Source organism: Pseudoliparis swirei, chromosome 7 (assembly GCF_029220125.1).
Source record: "Pseudoliparis swirei isolate HS2019 ecotype Mariana Trench chromosome 7, NWPU_hadal_v1, whole genome shotgun sequence".
Classification (NCBI taxonomy): domain Eukaryota; kingdom Metazoa; phylum Chordata; class Actinopteri; order Perciformes; family Liparidae; genus Pseudoliparis; species Pseudoliparis swirei.
Window position 1 is genome coordinate 27,567,305 of NC_079394.1, and position 15,222 is coordinate 27,582,526.

The 15,222-nt window shown below is 40.5% G+C and overlaps 2 pseudogenes; both read right to left on the minus strand.

Moving 5' to 3' along the window:
* Positions 1-842: 842 nt before the first annotated feature.
* LOC130196330 (NACHT, LRR and PYD domains-containing protein 14-like) overlaps positions 843-15,222 on the minus strand; it is a 267,022-nt pseudogene continuing 252,642 nt past the window's right edge.
* Positions 12,414-13,424, minus strand: LOC130197361 (NLR family CARD domain-containing protein 3-like; annotated as a pseudogene).

Consider the following 15,222-nt stretch of genomic DNA (forward strand, 5'->3'; position numbering starts at 1 on the left):
GGTGAACCTCTAGCTCAAAATTTCAAGTCAATCGGTCATTGTTGAAAAAAAGTATGCTCTTTCTACCTCAAGGGGGCGCTAGAGAGCTAATTCTTGTCACTTTTTCCCGCGACCTCAAAAATATCGAATTTTTCGCCGATCCTGATATGTTTGGAAATTTTGAACGTTGTCGTGGCAGTCCGAGACACTCGTATCTCCCTGCTAAGGCAATATATAATAATAATAATAATAATAATAATAATAAACACGTGAAAAACAATAGGTCCTCGTCGGACGTACTACGTACGTCGTCTCGGGCCCTAATAATAATAATAATAAACACGTGAAAAACAATAGGTCCTCGTCGGACGTACTACGTACGTCGTCTCGGGCCCTAATAATAAACATGCGAATAACAATAGGTCCTCGTCGGACGTACTACGTACGTCGTCTCGGGCCCTAATAACATCTACAACATATTTATTATTACAGATTTTCAACTGAACTCGATAAATTATGAATAATAAGTACTCTAATAATACATACATTATCTTCTCATATTTAAAGTAAAATAAAGGCCGGATTTAAAACAAATCTTTTGAAAAATTGATTTAAAATAAAGGACTTCATTTTACAATAAAATATTGAACTGAATTGTCCTGCAGTTTTAAATTCAGTTTCTTCAGGCGTCAAAAGATGTCAATCAAAAGAGCCAAGATATTATATTCTTGTTCTCTGAAAGGAGAAATGTGTGTGCAGGGACTCCATCTGGTTATGAAACCATTTGTTTCAGCTCATTTCTCTCTGTTCACATCAGTGATCATCAGTTAATTCATGTTACATTAAGATCATATTGGGCTCTTATCTTTATTCATAATTCAGTGAACCCACCTCAGAGTCTCCAGGCTACAACGTGGACTCTCCAGAAAACCAGTCAGCAGCTTCACTCCTGAATCCTGCAGCTGGTTTCTACTCAGATCCAGTTCTCTGAGACTGGAGGGGTTTGACTTCAGAGCTGATCCCAGAGAAGAACAGCCTTCCTCTGTGATCCCACAGTCTGACAGTCTGTAAACACACAAACAACACACAGAGTTTATTATATCAATACACAATGAATCATTATTGACATCATGAACACGAGTGGCTTTCACTTTGGTTTCATCTTCTTCTGTAAACAGACATTTAGTTAAAATCACGTCAGTGAAAGAAGAAGAAAAGATGACAGAAACAATCTGTTCATCATCCAATCAGATGAGTTCATGTTTTAATGTGAACTCCACTTCACAAGGTTTCCTGCAGCTGGTAGCAGACGTGTAGAAGCAGCTTACGGCCGGAGGATTCATGACTTCAGAGAGAAGATGAACCTGATCACAAGGATCACAACAAGTTTCATTTCAACACTTATTTCATTTAAATGGATAAATGTTTGGTTCATCATGTGTGAATAAATAACTCTTTTATGAGGAACATTGACTCACTCAAGTATATATATGATGTGGCCCCTACCCTGTTGACTGTGGCTGACCCTGTGGCCCTGTCCCATAGGCCTGTTCAGTAATCCATCAGAATGGCCAGACAAGTGTCATGATTGTATATCAGGTATAATTAAAACCTTGAGGTCCAGTTAGAGAGTTTCCTCACTTTCAGAACATCAATGTGATATCTCCTTGATTTTGTGCCATGCATTGAAGTAGCCAGTTGTATTACGTGTGTATGTAGTAAACAACTGACTGTCAAGTTAAATAAAGAAAACTAAACTGAATAACATCTACAACATATTTATTATTACAGATTTCCTATTGAACTGGATTAATCATGAATATTACATCCTGTATTTAAAACAGAAAGCTTTTGAAAAATGTGACTTTAAAGCCTCACTATGTAGTTTTTCCTGGTCTTCAGTTTTGAGGTATTTAACTTACTTCAGTGTCAGAAATACAGTCATAGATGTCTACACTATGAGTTGATGTGTTGTCCTGTATTATAATATTATTATTATTGTTATTTCTCCAGTCACTTATGGTCATGACAAGTTTTTGTTTGACCCTGACACCTGACGGCAGCAATCCCGACTTTTAGATTCTACCAACCTCACTGAAGACTCAGGAACACCTGATGGGCCACCTCACCGGACTGTGACTGATTGACCCCCTGCCATGTTTCCGCCTGGTCTCAGCTGTTTGCCCTCCAGTCATTTACTGTTTGCAGACTTTACTGTCATCCATTATACTGCTTTTGAGTGGGTTTGATTGTCAGTGGATGTTCATTTTGGGGTTTCAGATGCATTGAATTTGATTGAATAAAATATTTGGGTCAGACTGTGTGTTTCTTTTCCATTTGAGAGAGAGAGTTCAGAATTTGCAGATTCCATTCCCTTTTTTAGTGACCTTTTCCCTTGAGAGTTTTTGTTCCAACCCCAAAGAATGGATTTAGTTTAGTTGAAATGCTTTCAGCGATATGCATTTTCAAATGTTTGAATGTGGTGTGAAATACAATATTGTTGAAAACACTAAAAGCTACATAAAAAATATTTACACATACAGTGGCATTATATGACATTAGAATCACTGAACTATAATTTAATAGAATCTTACATACATTATTTCACATGATAATAGAAATATATTAAAAGTCATTAATCAAGCTGTTATTGAACAATTGAATGTGACTTTAAATAAAGGACTTCATTTTATAAAAAATATTTAACTGCAATAATTGTCCTGCAGCTTTAAATTCAGTTTCTTCAGGCGTCAAGCGATGTCAATCAAAAGAGCCAAGATATTATATTCTTGTTCTCTGAAAGGAGAAATGTGTGTGCAGGGACTCCATCTGGTTATGAAACCATTTGTTTCAGCTCATTTCTCTCTGTTCACATCAGTGATCATCAGTTAATTCATGTTACATTAAGATCATATTGGGCTCTTATCTTTATTTATAATTCAGTGAACCCACCTCAGAGTCTCCAGGCTACAACGTGGACTCTCCAGAAAACCAGTCAGCAGCTTCACTCCTGAATCCTGCAGCTGGTTTTCACTCAGATCCAGTTCTCTGAGACTGGAGGGGTTTGACTTCAGAGCTGATCCCAGAGAAGAACAGCCTTCCTCTGTGATCCCACAGTCTGACAGACTGTAAACACACAAAACAACACACAGAGTTTATTATATCAATACACAATGAATCATTATTGACATCATGAACACGAGTGGCTTTCACTTTGGTTTCATCTTCTTCTGTAAACAGACATTTAGTTAAAATCACGTCAGTGAAAGAAGAAGAAATGACAGAAACAATCTGTTCATCATCCAATCAGATGAGTTCATGTTTTAATGTGAACTCCACTTCACAAGGTTTCCTGCAGCTGGTAGCAGATCAAGCCACGGTAGAAAAGGGAAGCCACGGTAAATACGGGGGCTATTAAACACGCAAGAAAGCCCACGACCGTGCTAACAAGGATCACAAGTGCGAGATCCCTTCCTACACACTTTACTGCATTTGCCCATGCAACATGTCAATTATTTCATTATCCGCAGCTAGCTGCCCCACGTCCATATAAATCGATGGCAGCGTTTTGTCTCAACAACATCAAGCGCATAACTCTATTAGCCGCCTGTCCATCCGTCTTTGTAAAGCTTCTTACGTCTAAATAACCGAATCATTCCGCCACCAGGGATCTACCCGACGCATATATACGGGGTGAGTTCTGATCCCAGTGCAGTCGCTTCAAAATTAGTTAGCCTCGGTGTCTTTGAACACAAATATATGCGCCCAGTGGCATTTTGGGGTCGTTCACCCTGGATGCATCACGCCACTAGTGGTCAAAACGTCCCCTTCGACAACTGTTCACTAGCCAATTGCCCCTGGACCCTGGCTTTACCCCTGGACCGAATCCGAATCGCAGTTCGGATTAAACTGACCGCAGTCCCCACGTAGTGCTAACCCTGGCATAGGGCCACGTATCGGGCTATCGAAGGCATGTACGCTCGGGATTCACCGGGCAATGATTTCAAAACGATACTCTGTATATCAGTTTCTGACGAATAAAACATCCCTTCATCGTGCAACTTAGCCAGATAAAGAAATTCCGGCACCCATCCACTCACCATTCGGAAAACTCCGCCCGTAACGGATCGGCATTTCCCCATCGAGCGTTGACCCATTGAATCATAGTATGCCTTCTGTTGCACGGTTCCTAACATCAAAAGAATGAAAACCCTGACGGTTTCAGACTGGGTAATACTCTGTCAAGGTGGGGACAGATCCAACTCCGGGAGGTGAAGGACAAAAGTTATTGGGAATGACTCATCGCCGTCTACGGGTACGGTTGCTTAATTCGCAGCAAATGGCCTGTTCAGACTTACCCCCTCTATATCCCGCGACAGCTGAATTAATAGGATGACCGTAGCCCTGAAAGTTACATGTCATCTTTATTGCAGTAGGTCTCGCACTTTAAGGTTTCGCGAAACTATTTTGTCAACTAGGCATGGCTCGTTATTCAGGCCCTGAATTTCAAAAAGCCGGTTCAGCAGCCCGCCTCAAGTGTACACACGAACCTTTTAAAGACACTCGTGACTAATAAGGCCCTCTGACCTCAAACCAGGTGCATCGAATTCTGGGCATTCTGTTGCCTTCATGAGTAGCTATACGTTCAGAGGGTTTGACTAACGACGAACACCGACCAGCCTCAGTGATCCCAGCTCTCTTCCTCGCCTAGTTTTGAAATACTATTGTTATCGGTCCATTCTTGAAATATAGGCCCGCCCCCTCGAAAGAGTAAAGTGAATTTAACATGCTCCGGATAAGCTCCTCAAAGGTTCGCTGTCATACCTATCGCGTTTGAACACTTAAGTTACACCCAGTAAATGAAAGCTTCATAGCCCCAAGAAGAATGGGGCGACCGAATTCTACCTTGAATTCATTGGTCATGTCTGAATTTAAAGTTTTGAGCCCCATACCAGTTTCTTTAACCTCATTAGCCCGCAAAGGCGACTCAAACATAAGAGCTGCACCTGTCGACGGAATCTCATACTTTCCACTTGTCCCGGTTAGGTTGATTTTAGACTATTGACCTCATGACAAATATGTTCCTTTAGGGTTTGGACCCATCCTGAGCTTTTCCTGGCCATCCCCTGGGGAAGTTGGAGGCTTCTGAGCTCCGCACGTTGTTTGTTTCTCTACAACAAATTTTCTCGGGTCCCTGATTAAGTGTGATGACGCTCACAAATGTTCGCTCTTTTCCCTGGCCGAGTCGATAGGTCATGTAGTCTGATATTAGATGAGCTATCAACAAGCTTCCAGACTGACGCTCAATTTCCAGACCAGTGACAGTCTGAGCAGGTGAACTACTGAGAGAATGCTAACTGACTGTGAGTGAAGTCCAACAGCTGACTGTGGAGCCACAGACAACAACCAGAGATAAAACACATGATAAAATGACACTGTTCTGGTAACAGACAGAAAAGACAGAAACCTCATGCAGAATGCAATCAAAGAAGTGATATTTTGAATGTGAGCATCAACATCCTGATACAAGGAGACAGAAGACAGTCAATTTGAAATTACAGATGACTTTGAAACAACATGGATTTAACTGCCTCAGGATATTAAATCAATAAAGTATAATGCAGATTTAAGTAATATCAGAAAAGACAACTCTGAGAAATAATACAACTGAAAACTATTTCCACATTAATAGAAACTGCATTACTTCTGTGGTGTATATGAACAAGAATACTTGACTTTCAATAGGGGTATCTGACATACACATATTTCTGTTTACACTTTATCACTACATTTGCAATGAAAACTTGTACTTTATCTGACATTTCTGAAACCTCTACTCGTTGATCATCACAGCATGACTTGAACACTTTGCGCACCTGAGCAGCACAGACTGTGTGGAACACACCCAGACCTGAACGCAGCACTGTCAGGAACACAGCAGGATGCAGGTCTCATTGATCTCTTCCCTGTTTTCTTCAGTGATCCCAGATGCAGCAGCTGACAGATACCATTTCATGTGAGCAGAGGAAGTCTCAACAACCATGACCAAGATCAACGTCAGGCTCATCAACTCTTTCTGTCAGGAAAGTTTCTTCCTACTGGATGAAGTGCCTTATCAGAAACAGACATTTCAAAAACTCACCAACCTCAGAAACACATTGAGGTAAATTAATTAATCATGACAACTGAATGTTTAGTCACCATAACCTGTTAAGCTTCAGTGTTGTCTCAGGATTCTGAGGTTATATCTTCAGAAAGACATGTCTCATTGACGCAGTCGTTAGGCATTTCAGCTATCACAATAAATGAGACAATTCTGATATAGACTGATCATTTAACAGCCAAGAAGTGTTGACATAGAATTTGTTGATTGAGTCTTTTGCATAATATAATGCTCATCATTCCAGCATATTATTAATCATTATTTTATTAATATTATAAAGAGTATGTCCATAATGTATGAATAGATTTGGGACTGTTGTTGTGTTTAACTACAGAGATACAAGTACATATTCTTAACTGATGCAGGACAGTGCATGAAACTTGTATCTCAAATTAAAACAAACTATTTAGTACAAAACTGTTTTTCATTTAGGAAGTGTTATAATTCATCATGTCTATAATACTCTCACTTATTTCAGGAATGGACTTCAAGCAGCACTGAAGAACCCTTGCAGCTATGACTTAAAGGTACATCTTGAGGTTCTTCTTGATCTCAAGCCCTGATGCAGTCTATGGAGCTATCACTTGACTTCTGACTTCCCAACTGTCTCTTCTGTGAAGCTGACATTCCTGCATCACCTGTGAAGCCAGACATCTAGACCATCAGGCCTGTGAAGCAGACCCTCACCTGATCAGGGCCTGAGCTGACATCTACCTCATGGCCTGAAGCCAGACCCTACCTGACCTCAGGGCCTGATTGACCCTTACCTGACCAGGGCCTGTGAGCTAGACACATCTACCTGCACCAGGAGAAGGCTCTTCAGTGAGGAGTTCAGTTAGAAGAGCAGACTGACATCTGTCCATTTTGAAAATCAACTTTTGAAGACAAGACATTTTTCACTAAAGTGATGATTTTGACTTTTGGTCTGCTTTTCAGAATGTGTTTATATTTTAGTAATTTCATAGTATTCATATATTGCTAAGTTCATCCTAGTCATTTTGTTCATGACAGAAAAACAAATAAACTTCATCATTCAAAATGATGTTTTTATTAACAGCATTTACTTTTCTTTACTTTCAATACTTAACATTTATCAGAAAATTCTTTTGATACTTAAGAAAAAATCATACTTAATCTTTTACTCAAGTAGTATTCTCATGACTTTACTTTACTTGAATTCAGTCAAGTATCTTACTTTAAATATGACTTTTGGGTACTTTTTCACCACAGCTACCACAGAGTAAAGCTCATTTGGTTTAAATAAACATAATCTTATGACAACTTGTTCAAATGTAGCTCATCTGTTAAGAGAATAGAGATTAAAAGCACAGTCTTGAAAGCCAGCCCAGCAGACTGGCAGACCAAGATGCCCATCTCAGACTGGAGAACCTGACTACAGCTGAACAGCTGAACAGCTCCTGTCAGCGATCTCTCAGTAAAAGAAGAACTTGACTGAGTCATGAATAGACTAATTGACCTAGAGTGGTTGCTTATTGCTGTCCCAAGAATAACAAAAAGCTAAGTTTGTGTTGATCTAAACCCTGAATAAAGTGAAAAAGTTTATTCTAACAATAGATGACATCCTACCTAATGCACATATTTTGACAGCAAGTGTTTGGCAGATACCACTAGATGAGAGAACTCAATACCTTCATAATTCAAGGTATTTCTTTAATAGACTGCCATTTGAATCACAGTGAAAATCTTTCAACTGAATGACAGCTCTTGAAAGAAACCTGTTTCATGGATGACATCCTTATTCAGACTCTGAAGAAGTCCATGAAGGAGCCCAAAGACTTTAAACACTAGAAGTCTGGTTTGAAGCAAACCACGACAAATGTCTTCTGAGCATTTCTCAGTACCTTGACACTGCATGTTGTATCCCAGACAGGCTTTAAAGCTATCACTGAGCTTGAGCCACCCAACAAGCCACTGATCTGAGAAGGATCCTGTATGTCTCACCAGGCAGGTATCCAAACCTGTCTGAGGTCACAAATCAACATTCTAAAACGATGTGAATCATGAGTGCAATGCAGGAGGATCAGGATAAAACAACTCATCACAGAGTCACCTGTAGCATTCAGATATGAACCTAATGTCATCAGATGCTAGTAGTTATCTTATGGAGTCCTGTTTTAAAACATGGTGAACAGTTCAAACCAATGGTTTTGTTCAGAACACTCAGATGCTGCATAAATAGAAAAAATACATGTTATTATTTCAATACCTGTGATTAGATTCCTTTATCCAGATGATCACAACCACTTATTCCCTTGATAAACTGTAAAGATTTGGACACAGTTCCTGTATGTCAGAGACTTTTATTATATGATGGTTATAACCCTACAGATATGTGCGAACTTGTCTCAGATACATCTGACATCTCAGGCTGCTGTCTCAGAAATCTGGAGCTGACCAGTGTGAAGCCTGGCTCCACTGTCTGGCCCATTTCACCCACCAAGCTGAGTGGTCCCAGACTCTGGACAGCTGCAGATGCCCTGACCTGGCCTTATGCTGTCAAGGTGCCTGCCAAGGTGACTACTTCCTCCAGACATCACAGTTCAGAAGGACTGGTGTTGTATAATGATAGAATATTATGATGAGGTCTGAGATATTCAGCTTCATGATGGACATCAAGGCATGTGAATGTCTACCTATTTTTCCTAATAACAAGACATCCAGGATGCTGTCAGCACATGTAAGGACTGTCAGAGTAAGAAAGAGAAAAGAATGATATGTTCAAATCGACCATGAAAGAGTAGCAGCTTATATGTGAGCTGAACAAACAGAACTATTGGTATGAGACTATTTTTCACGATATGAAATAGATCAAACATGTTGAAACTACAAGAGTAAAGTTGAAACATCTTTCAGATTGTAAATGAACTTTTCACAGACAATGTGATTGGCAAAGCTTGCAGTTCTCTGAATATGATTTCAGACATATTGTCTCCTCAAGACTGAGGCAGAAAGAGGGCAGACAGCCAAACGGATCCTGAAACGGATTTGTCTGTTACAGAGCATGACCACATGTGAGCCCAGCTCAGTTATGTCAAGGCTATTACAGTTCTGCACTGGAGGTAATCTACAATCTGATGGCCAGATCCACAAAGTGAGACATCAGAGGATGAAACAGAGACAGAGGTCAACAGAATAAGTTGAACTCACCAGATTCATCTGAACCAGTCTGTGAAGCTGGATGATAACTTACAAAGTCTGCCAATCCTGAATCAATGACACACCAGGTCATACCTTGACGGATAAAGGAACTCCAGAAACCATCTGAGATCTACATCTTTCAGAGATTTCCAATGAAACATGTATGGTGACATGAGAATTGAGTTCATCTTTCAAGACACCTTCAGTTTTCAGGACTTATTATAAGTTTCAAAACCAGGTGAAAATTAGGTTCGTCTGTTCTGGGCCCCTTTAACCCCCCATTTGGATCCCCAAAAGGGTTAAGGGTTGACTCTGGCCCCGGTGCAAGTTCGTTTTACCAGACATTTAAAAAAGAAAGGGGAAATAAGGAAATTTAAGCTTGGATTTTCAGGGCCGTTTTTCCCTATATCCATCATTTTCCCGCTAAAGCTTTCATTGGGGAAAAGAAAAAAGATTTTTCCCGCCATAAAGAAATTTTTGTAAACAACTATTGGTGATCGCAATTAAAGGACCAAAAGTCACGGAATTATTATTCCCTGAGGTGCCAGAAAGTTTGAATTGCCAAAATGAATTTCATAATCCCCTAATGTAGAAAAAACACAAACTTTGAAGGCGTTAAGGAAAAAGGGGGTTTTTTTTTCCTATATTCTACCGCGAGTAATTTACGGGAAACCCAAAGGGCCTTCCGGAAAATTTTAAGGAAATTAATCCCGGGATTAAGCTATAAGGGATGTACTTAACTTTTCATTTAAAATAAAAAATGGAAAGGGGCCAAAAATCCAATTTAAAGTTCCAATCATTTTGCTGGCCGGTTAAATCAGCCTCAGTTCCGGAATTGTTTCCCAAATGTTGTCCCCGAAAAAGGGTTTTTGGAATGATGGGTCAAAAACCCCGGGTTAAGTGCGGACTAAAAAAGGGCGATTATTGCTTATAAAAAAAAACCTTAAATTAAGAATGTAAGTGAATTTTAAACCCCTTTATTGAATAAAAATAAGTTGTTTTACGATTTTATTTTTTAAGTAACCTTTTAAACGGCGCAGTAAACCTTATTTTGTATCCCGTTTTAAAAATTTAAACTTTAAAATTCTAATCAATTGGATAACAATTTTTTGGTATATATACTCTCAATACTTTTTTCTTTAATTTTGGTGGAAGGACGGGGCCCCCTTGGCCCGACCTTTGCTGACCCTTGGCCCCTGACCCTTGGCCCCTGACCTTGCCCTGACCCTTGGCCCTGACCCTGTGGTCCCTGGCTCTGTCCCATAGGCCTGTTCAGTCATCCATCAGCAGCATGAAGCCAGACAAGTGTCATGATTGTATATCAGGTATAATTAAACCTTGAGGTCCAGTTAGAGAGAGTTTCTCACTAAAGGTCAGAACATCAATGTCAGATATGCCTATGATTTTGTGCCATATGCATTGAAGTAGCCAACAGTTGTATTAACGTGTATGTAAACAACACTGTCAAGTTAAATAAAGAAAACTAAACTGAATAACATCTACAACATATTTATTACAGATTTCATGAACTGGATTAATTATGAATATACATACTATAATAAAATACATATCTTCTTATTTAAAGTAAAATAAAGTTTGTATTTAAAACAGAAAGCTTTTGAAAAATGTGACTTTAAATAAAGGACTTCATTTTATAAAAAATATTTAACTGCAATAATTTTCCTGCAGCTTTAAATTCAGTTTCTTCAGGCGATGTCAATCAAAAGAGCCAATATATTATATTCTTGTTCTCTGAAAGGAGAAATGTGTGTGCAGGGACTCCATCTGGTTATGAAACCATTTGTTTCAGCTCATTTCTCTCTGTTCACATCAGTGATCATCAGTTAATTCATGTTACATTAAGATCATATTGGGCTCTTATCTTTATTTATAATTCAGTGAACCCACCTCAGAGTCTCCAGTCTACAATGTGGACTCTCCAGTCCAGCAGAGAGGAGCTTCACTCCTGAGTCCTGCAGCATGTTGTTACTCAGGTCCAGTTCTTTCAGACTGGAGGACTGGGAGCTGAGGACTGAGGACAGAGCTCCACAGCTTCTCTCTGAGAGTTTACAGCCCTTCAGCCTAAGGGAGGAACAGAGATTAATACAAACAACATGTTTAATCAAAGTAAAACATCAATCCATTTAGTAATGTTAACGTATCCATACAGAGCTTTGTTGGAGGCTTTGACCACTGGCAGCAGCCTCAGAAGAGCCTCCTGAAGCAGAGTATTTCTTCAGGTCAAACACCTCCAGATCTTCTTCTGATGACAGTAAGATGAAGACCAGAGCTGACCACTGAGCAGGAGACAGTTCATCTGTGGAGAGACGTCCTGATCTCAGGGCCTGTTGGATCTCCTCCACCAGAGAACCATCGTTCAGTTCATTCAGACAGTGGAACAGATTGATGCTTTTCTCTGGAGACACATTCTCACTGATCTTCTTCTTGATGTACTGGACTGTTTCCTGATTTGTCTGTGATCCACTTCCTGTCTCTGTCAGCAGACCTTGCAGAAGACTCTGATTGGTCTCCAGGGAAAGACCCAGGAGGAAGCGGAGGAACAAGTCCAGGTGTCCATTTGGACTCTGTAAGGCCTTGTCCACAGCACTCTGGTAGAGATGTTTGAGTTTAGGTTCTGATCTCAATACTTTAGGCCAAACAAAGCCTTTAGCTCCTGGTTGATTTTCTGCCATCAGGTTGACACCAGAGTTGCTGAAGGTCAGATGGACATGAAGAGCAGCCAGAAACTCCTGAACACTCAGATGGACGAAGCAGAACACCTGGTCCTGGTACAGTCCTCTCTCCTCTCTAAAGATCTGTGTGAACACTCCTGAGTACACTGAGGCTGCTCTGATATCGATGCCACACTCGGTCAGGTCGGATTTATAGAAGATCAGGTTCCCTTTCTGCAGCTGATCAAAAGCCAGTCTTCCCAGAGACTCAGTCATCTTCCTGCTCTCTGGACTCCAGTGTGGATCCGTTGCAGCTCCTCCATCAAACTTGACCATCTTCACTTTGGACTGAACCACCAGGAAGTGGATGTACATCTCAGTCATGGTATTGGGCAGCTTTCCTCCCTCTGTGGTCTTCAACACGTCCTCCAGAACTGTAGCAGTGATCCAGCAGAAGACGGGGATGTGGCACATGATGTGGAGGCTTCGGGAGGTCTTGATGTGGGAGATGATCCTGCTGGCCTGCTCCTCATCCCTGAACCTCTTCCTGAAGTAGTCCTCCTTCTGGGGTCAGTGAACCCTCTGACCTCTGTCACCAAGCCAACACAGTCAGGAGGGATCTGATTGGCTGCTGCAGGTCTTGTGGTTATCCAGAGGCGAGCAGAGGGAAGCAGTTTCCGGGTGAAGAGGTTTGTCAGCAGCACATGCACTGAGGTGGACTCTGTGACATCAGTCAGGACCTCATTGTTGAGGAAGTCCAGAGGAAGTCGACACTCATCCAGACCAAAAAGATGAACACAACCTGAACTCTTCAAACCTGCAGATTCCTGCTTCTTTGGTTTCAGTGAAGAAGTGATGGATAAGTTGCACCAAGCTGAACTGCTTGTGGGTCAGCACATTCAGCTCTCTGAACGTGAATGGAAACAGGAAGTGGATGTCCTGGTTGGCTTTGTCTTCAGCCCAGTCCAGAGTGAACTTCTGTGTTAGGACTGTTTTCCCAACGCCAGCCACTCCCTTCGTCATCACTGTTCTGATTGGCTCTCTTCCTGGCGAGGCTTTGAAGAGGTCTTCTTGTCTGATGGGTGTTTCTGGTCTGTGTGGTTTCCTGGATGCTGTTTTAATCTGTCTGACCTCATGCTCCTCGTTGACCTCTGCAGTCCCTCCCTCTGTGATGTAGAGCTCTGTGTAGATCTGGTTCAGGAGGGTTTGGTTTCCTGCTTTAGGATCCTCAAACACACACTGGAACTTCTTCTTCAGGTTAGACTTGAGTTCAGTCACACACTGGAACTCTTCTTCAGGTTAGACTTGAGTTCATGTTGGGCTGCACACAAGTTTCTGGAATGACAACAATCACAGATGAACTTACTGAGTGGTGGTCTTCTGTTTCATTGTAAAGTCTTTAAAATCCTCTTACTGCTCTGCAGACAGTCAGCCAGCTCCTCCTGCTCCATTCTCCTCAAGAAGTTTAGTGTGATCTTCAGAAATGCTTCCCTGCTGCTCCTCATCTGCTCTTCATCCTCACCGTCCAACACCTCCTCATCTTCCTTCCCCGCAGGGCCTTCTGGGTGATCTGGATTTAGGGCCTTTTGCATCTTCTTCAGCTCGCTCTTCATAAAGCTGACAATGTTCTTCTCAAGCAGCTGAAACCAAACAATAAAAGTATATTTAATGTTTTTAAATATTTTAAATGGTGTATTGAGGCCGATTCAAAGCTATCTCCTTAATTTAAGTTTCCAGGTTTCATTTTACATCAAAACTGTACAAGTTTGTATTTTATGAGTATTGTTTTATTATTATTTTCTGAAAAGTGTTTAAACTAATCTGTGAACATCGTGTTAATGTAGATTGTAAATGCATTCTGGAAAATATTATTGTAAATCTAATCCAATAATACCAACTGACAATGAAAAACAAGCACAATTCTCATCTTCAATTAAAGACCATAATGTCTTGAGTGTCTAGATGACATCAGAGGTCAGAGGAGGTTTAATACATATGGTTCAGGTAGGAATTTAGCTTTATCCATGTTTCATCAAGTGGAATCAAATAACCCAAAGGATTCATACTTGTAAACTGTCACCTTTCGAAATTCGCCGCTTTGAAATCAAAATGAGTCATCCACGTGAATGTGGATCAAGAGTTTTGTTTTAGGGGGCCAGATGCCAGAAGTGAAATGTTTCAGTTCTTTGTCTCCAATGCAGACAGTCTGAAAAGTGATGTAACACAGCTGCTCATCCTGATGAACTCTGTATCATCTGGTCAGATACAGACTAAAGGCCTCTAGCGTATAATCAATGCTATGATGGCTCCATTTTTCATTCATATCTTGCTGTGGGCTAATACTAATATTACTGCCATTTGTTAAGAAGTTGGTAAAAAGTGAACCATACAGATGTTTTATTCATTAATATTATAGATAAATATACCAGTCTCAGATTTATGGTATCGTATTGAATTCTGGTATCAGTATCATGATATTTATGGCATCGTATAGAAGTTATAATGTTAGTATCGTGACAACCAGGTAGAGGCAGAACAGACTCAAGGAAAAGTCCTTGAGTCCTTTAACCATATTATATATAATGACAATGTATATATTACTATTATTATAGGGCTTAGTCAGAGCGAGGACCTTTTGTTCTTAAACTGTTTATTAATATTATTTAGATTTGGTCACTTTTTCACCTCATGAGTTTGCAGTATGAATATTGAAACTCCAATCACAATTCCTGAGATTCCTTTGTGCTTGCAAGGGAGTGATTAAGTCAGTGCCACACAAAGCTCCACAAGTGAGTTCATCCTACAGATAATAACTCACCGTTAAATGATATTAGGCCTGAAGGTAGACATAGAGGCGTGGCCTCTGATTGACAGGTACTCCTCTGTTGCTCACCTGCTCCAATCTCCATCAACGATCCAACTTTTGACCATCTCACATGTTATACAGTCTCTGAACCCCCTGATCGTCAGACCTATCTCTCATCCGACTGTAGTTATTCAAAGTTTGACTGAACTTTTCCGAACTTGTATTTCGATTATAAATGATCAATTTGGCTGTATCTCTCTTTCATGCTGTATGAATTAAAGCCTCATTGTTAGGATAAGTGGGCTCAGATTGACAGCAGTTGTCATTTGGGCTGTAAGACTTAGTCACAGACTCTCCATTTTAGTGACATTTCTTAAACTATCACCAGCTCATCACCACCTAGAGTCAGTCCCATCGGTAACAAATTCTGATCAATGCATGCT